Source organism: Scylla paramamosain, chromosome 3 (genome assembly GCF_035594125.1).
Source record: "Scylla paramamosain isolate STU-SP2022 chromosome 3, ASM3559412v1, whole genome shotgun sequence".
NCBI lineage: Eukaryota > Metazoa > Arthropoda > Malacostraca > Decapoda > Portunidae > Scylla > Scylla paramamosain.
The window spans coordinates 28,045,522-28,060,521 of record NC_087153.1 but is presented as its reverse complement, the minus strand read 5'-3'; the positions used below and the strand labels follow the sequence as shown (position 1 = coordinate 28,060,521).

Below are 15,000 nucleotides of genomic sequence, written 5' to 3'. Positions count from 1 at the left end.
TCAAATAAGAGAGATATTATGCTTAGTAAGGATCTTTTAGCCAGATTTTGTTCCGGATACTTACTGAAGCTGGTGTACACTTATTCTATTATCATTTACATCCCACTCCATAACCAACAAGTTTTGCCTCATGGGTAACTCTGAATCAAATTGTTCTTTTAAGAGAATTTGTAGGATTTTTGAGTTGCTATTCCAATTTTGTAGAGGCATGTTAGCAGCTAAATACTCCTTTGTTACCATTTCATCTAGAGTTGCTTCTTCTTCCTCTGTCAACTATTATTTGTAAACTGTCCATGTAAAATGCACAATCTATTTCAGGACAACTGTCTTTGTCAAAATAATCATGTCAAGTCGAACATAACAGAAATGGACATGAACATGAGGCAAAGAGGATGACTTTAAACCAATACATGTCCAAAAGACTATTCTTGTCACTCGGATTTCTTGGCCATAAGAACTTTGTAGTCTCTGTCTTCTTCCTTCAAACCTATCCTTAGGAATACTTTTCTTATGTCAGCTACCAAGTTTCAAACAGAATTTCATCAACATGTCAAGTAAGTTCTCAATTAGGTTGGGTCCCATATACAAACAGTCATTCAGATTGCTTGCTCCCTTGACTGCCCATGAACTGCAATTGAAGATCACCCTTACTAGTGTGGTGACAAGTCTTTCTTTACTACATGACGAGGGAGGTAATGGCCAGTGATATAATTTACTGGTTCCTCTACTCTTTGAAATTACTTGCAGTTTGATTTCTTATGGTATTATCATATTGTTCTAACATTGGTTTTGTTTTTCCTTACTTTAGTCCACAAGTTTAGTTGATCCTTAACATTGATATAATTGGGATTGTGAATTTATTTTCCACGGTAATCTGACCCAATATTGTTTGTCTTTATACTCTACTGTTTTGCTGAAGTAATCTTGGGTCATTTGCTCTTCGACATTTGGAGTGCTAGGATTTATTCTTAAAATATCTAAATCCCATAACTTATATATAGGTTAATTCCTTTCCTCTATGATGTCAGCTAGCTTACTAGGTACAATTTGAGCTTCAATACAGGTCACTAGTAGGGACTGGATTGGTGTCACAAAGATGGGGTCTACTGTTGGAGTAAGTAGCACACCTTTGGCAGTAACAGTGGTCCTACCATGAAATTCCCAGCAGCTGTTGTCAGCATTTGAATCCCATATTTCCTTAAGGTTTTCCTTACAAATTTCCCATAGTAATCTGAACCTATTATTAGTTGAATCAGACCCACTTCATCTGATGTTATGTTATGGTTTTAGGAAGTCAGTGGTTTCCTAATAACTTTTGATGGTTAGAGTAGTGTGCATGTCTGGAATCACCACCACTGTTACCTTTGTTTTAAATTTACCAAACTGTATAATGGGTCTTACCACATCTTAAGTTTGGATATTATTATTAGTTAGGAAACCTGAGGTCCTTAATTGAGGTTGTCCTGTTATTGTGAGATTTAAAGCTGCTACAGTTTCCTTACTTATGAAACTTCTGTGATCCTGTTTCAAACAACCTTCAAGACAACTATCCCCTCTTCTTCAATGACACTCAGCAGTCTCCCTCTTCTACACTGAACATCCTTGGTCTGCCCTTTACTTATAATCTGAACCGGAAACTTCATATCTCATCTCTAGCTAAAACAGCTTCTATGAAGTTAGGCATTCTGAGACGTCTCCGCCAGTTTTTCTCACCCACCCCCAGCTGCTAACTCTGTACAAGGGCCTTATCCGTCCATGTATGGAGTATGCTTCACATGTCTGGGTGGGGTTTCACTCATACTGCTCTTCTAGACAGGGTGCAATCAAAAGCTTTTCATCTCATCAACTCCTCTCCTCTAACTGACTGTCTTCAGCCTCTCTCTCACCGCCGCAATATTGCATCTCTAGCTGTCTTCTACCGCTATTTTCATGCTAACTGCTCTTCTGATCTTGCTAACTGCATGCCTCCCCTCCTCCCGTGGCCTTGCTGCACAAGACTTTCTTCTTTCTCTCACCCCTATTCTGTCCACCTCTATAATGCAAGAGTTAACCAGTACTCTCAATCATTCATCCCTTTCTCTGGTAAACTCTGGAACTCCCTGCCTGCTTCTGTATTTCCACCTTCCTATGACTTGAATTCCTTCAAGAGGGAGGTTTCAAGACACTTATTCATCAATTTTTGACCACTGCTTTGAGCCTTTTATAGGACTGGCATTTCAGTGGGCATTTTTTTTATTGGATTTTTGTTGCCCTTGGCCAGTGTCCTTCCTACATAAAAAAAAACTTAGCTTTCACCAGTCATCTTTGACTACTAATTTCTACTTCTGCTAATGGAACCGCTGGTTATTATTGGTTTCATAATGTGAGGGGGTTAATTTAGTATCATACCCTATCATCTCACATAGAGCTAAATGATGCATTCCTCTCTTACATATAGGGCACATATGTAAGCTAGTTTTACAGTCTTTCATTTGATGTGACTCACTTAGTCATAATGTGCATCTTCTCAACTGCTAGTCTATTTACTCTCCTTTGGTAATTGGCCACAGTACACTGAGGTATACAGTTTGAAGCAAAACGCATATTTATTAATTGTTGGAATTTTAGGTTTTGCTCCTGTCCTGTTATTATAGTTAGTATGGGGTGGTAAAGTCAAGCACAAAAAATGATGGACCCAGGTTATCTTTTTTTTCACTCAACCTTCCATACCTTATAATCTTTGGTGGATTATGTTATTGGCAAGCAAAAGCTTCCATGTGCAGGGCAGAACTTGACTTAAAGAAAGGGAATCAACAAAAAATGACTCACATCTTTCAGCTGTTCCCCCCTCCCCTCCCTGCCCTCTCTCACTACTACTACTACTACTACTACTACTACATTTACTTCTTTTTTCTTCTCCCTCTCCCCCTCCCCCTACTCCTCATGAAAAATGTGCCTTTAATATGGAAGCTTTTATTTGCCGGTACGTTAATCCAGCAAAGATTTGAGGAAGCTTGAGTGGAAAAAAGACATGCCCTGGGTCCATCATTTTTGTGCTTGACTTTACCTCTGGCTTCTTATTCATAGTGGCAGAAAAGATACCTATTGTTTCAATGTCCCCATAACTTTGCCTTGGCTTTATTGACTGTGCAATAGTTTGTTCTGAATTCACCTCCTTTCATTTTATAGGGTGGGGTCTTATTCACCTATTCATGATAAGTTTTATTATTAGAATCCATTTTACTTGGTTTAGATGTCTCATCGTTGCTCATATTCTTACAAATTTCCAGCAATGACTCATCTATTTACTCAAATGTGAAATGATTCTTTTGGTATTTCAAGTATAGCATTTCTAGAGTTTTTACTAAGTTTCCCTTGTATTATGACATTTATGAGCCAGGATGCTTCTTCATTGTTATGATTTGTTTTTAGGTATTCTAGTATGTTACTGACATTTAACCTGAAAAGTTGCAAATCCTTACAGTCATGATTAGGGGAGGTTAAATCTATGAGTTTATGTAGACCAGTTTGGTGGTTATTTGCTCCTTATCATAATTTTCCCTGAGCACTTTGATAGCAATGTCATAATTTTCTTGAGTAACAGCTAGTTCAGAAACAATTAAGTAGGCAATACCCTTTAGCTGGCTTAACATATGAAAATTTATTATCTTAGCAATATCTTTTCTTTAATGGATTAATCCTTTAAATTTATCCCAGAATGAAGGCCACTCAGTTATATTTCCTGAAGACTATGGTAAAGTTATAGATAGTAATGTTATATTAGGTTGGCCTCTCATTGTGGAAGTAGGAGGGATGTTGTTAGTTAAGTTACTTTTCATCTGTTCTATTTGATCTTCAAATTTAGTTAACTGTCCACCATAATTTGTTTCTTGTTGTTCATGGTCTGAAATAATTTTGTCATAGGCTTCATAATCTTCCTCAGTTAAAAATTTAGTTTCTAATCGACTGAAAGTAGCCTGATAGCTACCCAATTTTTCCTTTAGAGATTCTTTTACCCTCTGTAATTTATCTTTGGTTAATAGGTCACTGCCTATTAGCTCATTACCTTCTCTGACAACTCTTGTTAACCAACCTTGCCTTATTACCAGGGATTTCCTTAAGGTTTTGATGGACATGTTTGTAGATTTAATTTTGGATTGTTATTTGCTGGTTATCTGAGTAGTTGTCATTTGCCCTACCTGTTGTTCTGTCGTGGATTGTTTCGCCTTATACCCCCAGTTCAATTGAATTCAATGGTTGGGGTTTTAAGTTTAATGATTTATCCCAAATCAACTCAGGGTCTTATCCATCACTTTTTTTGGTTTATGAACTCTCTGATGTAGTGGGACATGTATCCTCTACCTATATGGTTCCAGTGCACATCATCCCTTCCCAGATGCCATGATATTTCTAGATTCTATTTGCACTATAACAACCTCACACAAACAAGTGGCTTTGTATTTGTCTTATCATGTCTTTAATGTGTTCCATTACATCCCTGGAGTCCATTTTTCATTTTATATCATTGCTACCCAGGAACAACTTAGTTAATTTATGAGGCTATTTTAGCACCTACTTTAATCTTTGATCATGGTCAAAAGCTTTAACTCTGGCTGCAGGACTTCAAAAAGTCATAATTTCCCACCTATGAATTTGCAGAAAGATTTCAGGTGTATTATTATGCCCGATTCATGCAACACAAACTGAACCTTTGGTAATCGATGAGGAACCCTGTCTTCCTCACTCGGGGCACCAAAAATGTTTTATAAGGAGGGAACTATTTGATCCATTTATTCATCCAGTTGTCTCCCAGCTAATGCATAATCACAGAATTCATCACTAAATATAATTATAGATAACATAACTTTGCTGTGGTTCACATGGTTGGGAAGATGGTGAGGGCCAGGGGTGAGTTATGATCACTGGATTTTCAGGCCAGCTGCTGGCCATGTTTCATAGCTAAGATAGCTTCCTTGCAATTATCCAATGGTTCTAAGTTCTTCTTAACTTAGCAAATTTAAGTAAGTAAAACTGGTAGAATGGCAAGAATGCATTTTAATAGGACTGTTTATCTGTTGGCGTCTGGGTGGTAAATGCTACTGTCAAGAGCAGCTAGACTGGTACCCAGCTTGCCGTGTCAGAAACAGAAGCTATGAACATTTTGTACACTTCTACCTCCCATTTTATTGAATTTAATAACTAATAGGAGAGACCGGGGCAAGTTGGCAAATTTGAAAATTTCACTATTTAACACTTGATACTACTGCTGTTCACACCAACTAATCACCTCGTGGGGCCTCACTCACCAACACAGAGCCATGCTAGAAGGTCACATGATTTTAATTGGCATTAGAAGTTTAATTTTGATCCTGGTAAATAAATTTTCACTCACTTGTATCATTTGTTGTAACATGCATCTAATTATAAATGAGTGATATTCATTTTAGCCATAATTTGTCTTGGAGTTCAAGGATTGTTTAACCTTGAAACAGATCATAATAGCTTCCTTAATCTATACTAAAATCGTTTGTTTAGATTAGTGGTAAGGATGGGGCAAGTCGGCAAAAAAAAAAAAAAAAAAAAAAAAAAAAAAAAAAAAAAGTTGGGGCAAATTGGCATAATGCAACTATATATGAATAACATTGGCCTATTTATTACCTATCTATTTTCGTATTATATTTTATTTATATTATTTTTGTCATACACATATGCTGATAATTTGCTTCCTGAACAATTTTTTACCTTGTATTTTCAGAGATGGTTCATGAAATTTAGCTCTACAGATATTCTCTATCTAAACTTACAATTGAATACATCTAATGTGCTATTTATATGTAATGTGTCAACTTACCCCTCATATGGGAGAGGTTGGCACATTTAAAGGTATTTTTTTTCAAAGTAATGCAGAGCTTTGGAAAGAAAACCAAGTTTTCATTTCATGAAAAGTAAGATGAATCTTTGTATTTTCATTGAAAGCATTAACAAACAAAAATCCTTTGTAGTTTTCTTCCATCACTGAGAAAGTAAAAACTGTGCCAACTAGCTCCAGTCTCCTGTACTTAGTTTTTACTAGATTAACCTTAATTACCCTTTAATATGACTACAATTTGTATATAAGTCACAACACAAAACCAATAATACACTATATTGTGTGATACAATTGGAAATTTCCACAACTCCTTTGAACAACCTGCCTCCCAACTCCTACTTTCAGAACATCCCATGGTCCTTTTCTGTTAACCCCTTCATTACTGGATTTCACAAATGTTCTGTGTGCATACAACATGAATTAATTTTGTCTGCAGAACCAATGTTGTACATGCATACAACATAGCTATAATAGGAGTATAAGGAGCCTTTTGAAAGCTGGTGTGGCTGCTACCAGGAGCACTTGTGTTGTGATATATGACAACTATGATGCAGGGGCATCATGTCACCCTGCATGACCCTGTAATAAGGTAAGAATACATGCCAAATACTTTTTCATTTTGTATAGGCATTATATGTTCTTTATAATTTTACATGTACACTGATCTATATCATGCTGGATATATTGTGTAGAAAATTATCACTGCTGGCACCTCGGTTTTATGTTCTTGAGAAGTATGTGGAGCACATTCCTCAGTACCCGTTTGTTTCTTGCGAGTGTCACACACAGATATTTTTTTCTCTCAATCATGGTGTCTTCTGCTTTGGATTCAGACTGATGATGCCCTGGAGACTGAGTTTGAGGGCTCTGACAATGGAGGCACTCCAACAGATATTAGTACAATTGATAATGAGGAGGAATACCTGCCTTAACCATTAAATGGCGGGGTGTATTGTAACTTGATGGTTTCCAAGTGCAGGGTAGAATAGAGTTTTTAATATGAGAAGATACTACATGTCTACTTATTCTAGCATGATATTTTAGTAATAGAGATAATTAAAATAAACTTTTATTTTCTGTGTGGGGGCTGGGGCAAAATCTATGGAAAAAAAAAAAAAAAAACGAAGAACAGATTTCTGGCAACTGTGATGCACTGTGCTGCAGGAGGACTCTGGACAACAGGGAGATGTTCCTAGTGAAAAGACGTGTATTTATATTGCTTTTGCTGTTGTAGCCACATACACACAGCTTGTTTTCTTTGAAATACAGTTCTTCCTGTTTCTTCAAATGGTCACTATTCCAAACATTGCTTTCTCTCTCTCTCTTTCTCTCTCTCTCTCTCTCTCTCTCTCTCTGTGTGTGTGTGTGTGTGTGTGTGTGTGTGTGTGTGTGTGTGTGAAAATTAGCAACGAATTAGCAGTCTCTCTCTCTCTCTCTCTCTCTCTCTCTCTCTCTCTCTCTCTCTCTCTCTCTCTCTCTCTCTCTCTCTCTGTGTGTGTGTGTGTGTGTGTGTGTGTGTGTGTGTGTGTGTGTGTGTGTGTGTGTGTGTGTGTGTGTGTGTGTGTGTGTGTGTGTGTAAATTGGCAGTTTCTTTCTCTCTCTATCTCTGTGTGTGTGTGTGTGTGTGTGTGTGTGTGTGTGTGTGTGTGTGTGTGTGAATTGGCAGTCTCTCTCTCTCTCTCTCTCTCTCTCTCTCTCTCTCTCTCTCTCTCTAATAATAATATTAATAATAATAAAAATAAAGAAATAAAGAAATCTGTCTCTTTGCTGGTGTGCCAACCCCCACAGACCCATTCGTTATCTGTTCCCCTTATCTTTTTCCCTCTGACCTCCTTCTCAGACCTTTCTTCATATTTATAGTAGGAAAGATGATATGAGGGAGAGGGAGGGAGGGAGGGAGGGAGGCAGAGAAGGAGAGAGAGAGAGAGAGAGAGAGAGAGAGAGAGAGAGAGAGAGAGAGAGAGAGAGAGAGAGAGAGAGAGAGAGAGAGAGAGAGAGAGAGAGAGAGAGAGAGAGAGAGAGAGAGAGAGCATGCATGTACACACATACACAAAAATAAATGGCAACTCAGTTGCTGGAGGGGTGAGTGTGAAAACTGCATGATCGTGATCGTTTCCTCAGACTGAGCTATAGAGCTATGGAGAAAGTATCTGGGAATTCACGTGATGCACCAGGTGGAACAAGTACTTCTCCACCACAAATGCCAGAATATGACAGCTCTGATATCTATGAGGATTCCTGTAGAGAAAGTGAATATCATGATGATGAAGAATATAGTGACTTTGACACGCACCTGCCTTCAACATCGGCATCACAAGGTGGGTGTAGACGCAAACTTGTGATAAAATCATCAAGGAGAACACCCCTTCCTAAAAGGACATGTGCAGAGGTGTCAGCTGATGCTAGTGTTTCAACAGCTGGCTCAAAATATAGTTTTCAGTGCAGTTCTGCAGACAATTTTGTCCCACATTTGCATGACTTTGATTGGTCTGGTGACATTGGAATTACTAATGAATACCAATTGCCTGAAGAGCCTGAAGAATGTGATTACTTTCTTTAGTATATGGATGATAAGTTGCTTGACCACATTGTAAGAGAAACAAATGGATATCAAGCACAAAAGAGTCCAAATGTACATCCACCAGACTCACATCGAAAACAGTGGTGTGACATCACACGGGAAGAGCTCCTCATTTTTCTTGCTGTCACAGCACTTATGCCACACTCCAAAAAACATGTCCTAACAGACTACTGGAAATGGGGTGATATACTCTCCATACCTGTGTTTGCAGAGTATTTCACTAGACAGGTATAAGTGCATTCTGAGCTTCCTCCATTTTGCCAATAATGAGGAAGAAAATGAGGCTGATCCTTTGTGTAAAATCAGACCAGTCCTCACAGACACTGTACTGAAATTTAGAAGATTCTTCAAGTCTTTCTAGAAACTGGTAAATGATGAATCTTTGATGATGTTCAAGCAGTACATACCCTCAAAGCATCACAAGTTTGGACTGAAACTCTTCATTTTGTGTGACTGAGAATCTGGAATAGTACTGGATGTAATTATTTACTCAGCCAGTGATGCAGACATCCATAAGAAAGATCCTCTTGGTTTTTCAGGTGTTGTCAAGCATCTAATGAGGCACTCTTTAGAAAAAGGGCTTGTGCTCTACACTGACAATTATTATACTAGCCCAGCACTTGCCATATATCTGGATGAGAACATAACAGGTGCAGTAGGAACACTCAGACAAAAAAAAAAAAAAAAAAAAAAAAAAAAAAAAAAAAAAATTCATGCCCATATTTCAAAAGTTACCATGAGGCACCATTCAGAAAGCACAGTCAGATGGGATACTGTTGATGCTATGGTCTGATAAGAAACCAGTTCAAACCAGTTCGTCTTCTCTCCACCACTCACACTAAAGAAATGAAGGACTCAGGGAAAACTGACTGAAAAAAAAAAAAGATCTTCAAGCACAACATTGCAAATGGCTTTAACATAAATATGAGGCTTATTGACAAAAGTGATATGCAAATTACCTGTGTTGAATGATTGAGGAAATCAATGAAATGGAGCAGGAAAATGTTTTTTCACTTACTGGATATATGTATGCTAAATGCATATAATATGCATATAATATGTTCTTGTAAGAACAGGGGAAAGGACTTCCCTTTGCCTCTTTAGTAAGCAAGTTACACTGCAATTACTGCAAAGGTATGGGAAATGTATGTTCATTCACTCATGCCCTGGTCATCAAAGCAGAGATGCTAGAGAAACCACTTTTCCTCGGCTGCAGTTCGTGGATGCACTCAGACTCCAATATCCAGTGCCTGTACCCACACCACCAGGAAGACAGGCATGGAACGGACAGTGTGAGTGTGTTGTTTGTAAAAATACCACCATGAAAGAATAGGTACAAAGGAAAGTTGACTATGTGCAAAACATGTGACGTGGGACTCTGCATCGGTGCCTGTTTCAAGGCTTACCACACCCTGGAGACATTCTAAATGTAAACCTTGAAAAGATATAGAATATTTTAGAAATAAAAGAAAATAGAAAAATAAGGTTTGAAAATATTTAGAAATTGAGAAAATAGAAAAATAAGATCTGGAAATAAGGAAACAAAAAAATAAGTCCATGATAATGTTTCTTATGATGTTGCAAAGAAATGTGGTAAAGCAAGATTCAACACCTTCTGTTACCAGGTAATTATATACCAATTTATGTTTAGAACAATGAAATGATTCATATGTATTGAATATATGAAACATATAATTGTGTGTGTGTGTGTGTCCAAGTTATCATGTTATCATCAGCTCATATCACCTCTCCCTCACGCTCTTTCCACAAGGTACATTAACCGTATATCCACAAACTGCAGACGAGATACTGTGTTCGTGCATCTTGGTTCTGCTGACCAAGTGGCGAAAGATGAGCAAACATTTCCTATACACTTTTGCAGTAACCCAGGAGAACGGACATGTCAGATCTTCACACGGTAAGAAGTTTATTTCTGTATCATTTTTTTTTTATAGCAAATTTTGTATAATACTAATAATACTAATAATATATATATATATATATATATATATATATATATATATATATATATATATATATATATATATATATATATATATATATATATATATATATATATATATATATATGAAAACAAAAATATAAGTCCATGATTTCTTATAATGTTGCAAAGAGCTGTGGTAAAGCAAGAGTCAACTCTTTCTGTTACCAGGCAATTATATATCAATTTATGTTTACAACAATGAAAATGATTCGTATATATTGAATATATGAAACATATAATTATAAGTGAGTGAGTGAGTGAGTGAGTGTGTGTGTGTGTGTGTGTGTGTGTGTGTGTGTGTGTGTGTGTGTGTGTGTGTGTGCGCACGCGCACACGCATGTGCGCATGTCCAAGTTGTCACGTTATCATCAGCTCATGTCACCTCTCCCTCACGCTCTTTCCACAGGGTACATTCACTGTACATCCACAAACTGCAGACGAGATACTGTGTTCATGCATCTTAATTCTGCTGACCAAGTGGTGAAGGATGAGCAAACATTTTCCATACACTTTTGCAGCAACCCAGGAGAACGGACATGTCAGACCATCACACAGTAAGTTTATTTCTATATCATTTTTTTTTATAGCAAATTATATATATATATATATATATATATATATATATATATATATATATATATATATATATATATATATATATATATATATATATATATATATTCTTTTTTTTGTACATAACACTAGATATAATAAATAAGGACAAAAAATATAGTGATATTCACCTGTTATCTATTTCTTTCCCTATTATGAACAGCCTACACAAAGGAGGAAATGTGTGTGTGATATGGTGCCCCTCACCTCAAGTTATGTCATCTCCTCCCTCCAAGGTGACAAGTGATCCATGGTTGTTCAAACATATGCTGCAGCACTCTCATTTGTAATATGTTCTTTTTACGGAAAGTGTGTGTGTGTGTGTATTTACCTAGTTGTATTTACCTAGTTGTATAATACAGGGTCCGAGCCAAAGCTCAATTAGTCCTGTCTCCATACCCGAATTCTCTTTAAACATGTGCACACTCTTTGCCGCAACTACCTCTTCTTTTAAGTTATTCCATATTTCAACCGTTCGATGCGGAAAGCTGTATTTCTTAATATCTCCCAAACAATGACTCTTCTTTAATTTCTTCATATGTCCCCTTGTACGTCTATCTCCTTCCTCCACTTTTACAACTAGGTCATCTCTGTCTATCTTCTCCATGCCATTTACTAATTTGAACATTGTTATCAGGTCTCCTCTTTCCCTTCTTTCTTGCAGTGTTGGTAATCCAATTTCTTCCAGTCTTTCCTCGTAACTTAGGTCTTCCAATTCAGGTATCATTTTCATAGCTGTTCTTTGTATTCTTTCCAATTTCCTTATATCTTTCTTTTTGTGTGGAGACCATACCATTGCTGCATATTCCAGTTTGGGACGTATCATGTGTGTTATGATTTTCTTCATCATTTCTTTGTCTAGGTAATTAAATGCCACCCTGATATTTGCTAGCAAATTATATGTAGAGCCAAATATTCCATTGATGTGTTTTTCTGGTGAAAGCGTGTCTTGAATTATTACTCCCAAGTCTTTTTCTTCTTTGCTCTTTGGTATTGTGATACCTCCCATCTTATACTCCCATGAAGGTCTCCTTTTACTTCTTCCCATCTCCATTACATGGCACTTCTTTATATTGAATTCTAATTTCCATCGTTTACTCCATTCATAAATTCTATCAATATCCCTCTGTAGTTCCTCACAATCCTCTTGGTTCTTTATTACTTTCATCAATTTTGCATCATCTGCAAACATATTAATGTAGCTATTTAAACCCACCGTCATATCATTTATATAGACCTGAAACATTATAGGTGCCAACACAGACCCTTGTGGTACTCCGCTTGTTACTTCGCACCAACTTGATTTATTATCTCTGATTACTGTACTCATTTCCCTACCTTGGAGATAATCCTTCATCCACTTAAGTATTTTTCCTTTTAGCCCTCCTCGATGTTCCAGTTTCCATATGAGTCTTTTATGTGGAACTGTATCAAAAGCTTTTTTCAGATCTAAATAGACAGCATCAACCCAACCATCTCTCTCTTGTAGTTTATCTATTACTCTTGTATAAAAGCTCAGTAAGTTTGTTACGCAAGATCTCTCTTTCCTGAAACCGAATTGTTTTTCTGTTATTATATTTTCTTGTTCAAGATATTGCACCCATCTGTTTTTAATGACTATTTCACAGAGTTTACTTACAATACTCGTGAGTGAGACTGGTCTGTAATTCAGTGGTTCCATTTTATTACCTCCTTTGTATAACGGTACTATATTTGCTCTCTTCCATTCCTTTGGTACTTTTCCTTCCTTTAAAGAACTGTTAATTATCTCCCATATTGGTTCTTCCAGTTCCTCTCTACATTCTTTCAATATCCATCCATTTACTTCGTCTGGCCCCATCGCCTTCCTAGTATCTAGCTCTTCCAGTAGTCTTTTAATTTCTTTTCTTTCCACTTGTATGTTTGCTATTCCATTCTGTTGTTCCTCATCTCCCAGTGATGCAAAGACAGTTTCTCTTGTAAATACAGACTTAAAGCTTTTATTCAGTATCTCAGCCATCTCTTGTGTGGTTTCATAAATTTCTCCATTTTCCTTCAGCTTTGTAATAGTATCTCTATGCTTTATTTTTCCATTTACATATCTATAGAAAAGTTTGGGTTCTTCTTTACACTTTCCAACTACATCTCTTTCAAAATTTCTTTCTTCTTCTCTTCTTATTTTAACATAATCATTTCTAGCTGTCCTGTATTCTTCTCTATTTATCTCATTCCATTGTTTCCTCATTTTTTTCCATGCCCTCTCCTTTTTCTTTTTTGCCTCTGCACACTTTGCATTAAACCACACTTTCTTATTTTCTTTTACCTTATATCTTGGCACATATCTTTCAACACCTTCTCTAAACTTGCTTAAAAACACTTCATATTTTTTCTGCACCTCCATACCTCTTAATAAATTATTCCAATCAAGCTCTCCATAGAATTTCTTTAACCCTGTAAAGTCTGCCTTAGCATAATTTTTTCTCTCATTTTTATATTCCTCATTGAATTTTGGCACTTCTTCTTTGATCTCTATCTCCATCTTCACATGATCACTTTTTCCCACTGGACACAAATATTCTATACTTGGTTCATTTTCTGGCTTTTTTGTAAAAACCAAGTCTAGTAGCGATGGTTCATCTTCCCCTCTGTACCTAGTATTTTCTTTCACCCATTGATCCATCATGTTTACCACCATAGTCTGTAAAAATTCTTCACTCCATGTACTGGCAATCCCTGTCACCTCCATCTCCCCCCAGTTTATCTCTTTGCTATTAAAATCTCCTACTAGTAACACCTTGTTTCTTATCTTTAGCATGTCATCTATACTTTTTATGAACTCGCTTTGCATGTGCTTATAATCATCAGTCACCCAAGTGTTGGTCTTTGGAGGCATGTATGCAACAATAATTTTTCTGCTTTCTTGTCCTTGGATCTTGATCTCCACACTCAATGTTTCTGACCTCCCTTCACCATATTCCACTGTTTCTATCAAGATGTTTTTTCTTACTAGAATCATCACTCCTCCTCCTCCCTTATTCTTTCTATCTCTTCTCCATATGTTATATCCTTCTTCTTCAAATTCAACATTAATCTCCCTTGTTAGTTTTGTTTCCGTAATGCATGCCACTTCTGGTTTCTTTTCATGTAAATAATCTCTTAGTTCCCTTAGGCTGGACACTAATCCATCTATGTTTGTATACATAACTTTAATTTTATTTATTGTGGACCCATTTCTTTTGTGTTCTCTCTTTGTTGTCTTACTTCTTGCTCCGCATTCTTTAACCACCATTTCCTCATTTTCATGTCTATCACTCTCCATATATATCTTTCTGCCTGTTCCTGTGTTCTCTCTTCGTTTTTTGTCTTGGCCTCCTCTTTTAACTCTTTCACCTTGTTTCTTTCCTCCTCATTCATTTCTCTTCTTATATATATATCCTTCATACCCTCTATCTTTCTTAACAAACTCGTTCTTCTCAGGATGTATTCGGCTGCCGCTTGGGTATTAAGTCTTATTTTCATGGGACGTTTCCCCCCTTCTGAATATTTCCCAATCCTGTACACTTCTTCTATTTGTATATCCGTTTCATCTCCTTCTACAATTTTCCCAATGATTTCTTTTGCTCTTGTGTGTGTGTGTGTGTGTGTGTGTGTGTGTGTGTGTGTTTCTGAAGAGGAAAGGAAGTCTCCTTTTACCTGCTCATTCGTACCACCCTACCACTCTCTCTCTCTCTCTCTCTCTCTCTCTCTCTCTCTCTCTCTCTCTCTCTCTCTCTCTCTACAATGAAAGCCAGCAAGAAAAGTGAATTCACATGCCTGGTTAGTGAAATTCCTATTACATTTGTAGCATTATTTCTCAGATAATGCAAAACAAAAAGTATCCTTGTGGTTCAGTAATATCAGTGGCCACTCTCTTCTGCATTTTATCTCCACCACCCACCCACCCACCTATTACTGTGGGGAATCACACAAACATGT

At 36.9% G+C, this 15,000-nt stretch overlaps 1 protein-coding gene and 1 long non-coding RNA gene across 8 annotated transcripts in view; one reads left to right on the top strand and one right to left on the bottom strand.

Annotated features, from left to right (window-relative positions):
- Positions 1-15,000, bottom strand: part of LOC135093243 (uncharacterized) — a 157,422-nt gene that overhangs the window by 12,497 nt on the left and 129,925 nt on the right. The window lies entirely within an intron of this gene.
- Positions 7,881-10,982, top strand: LOC135116435 (uncharacterized). The gene is made up of 3 exons (XR_010276326.1): positions 7,881-10,054; positions 10,201-10,347; positions 10,841-10,982. It is a non-coding gene; the product is annotated as an uncharacterized LOC135116435 (long non-coding RNA).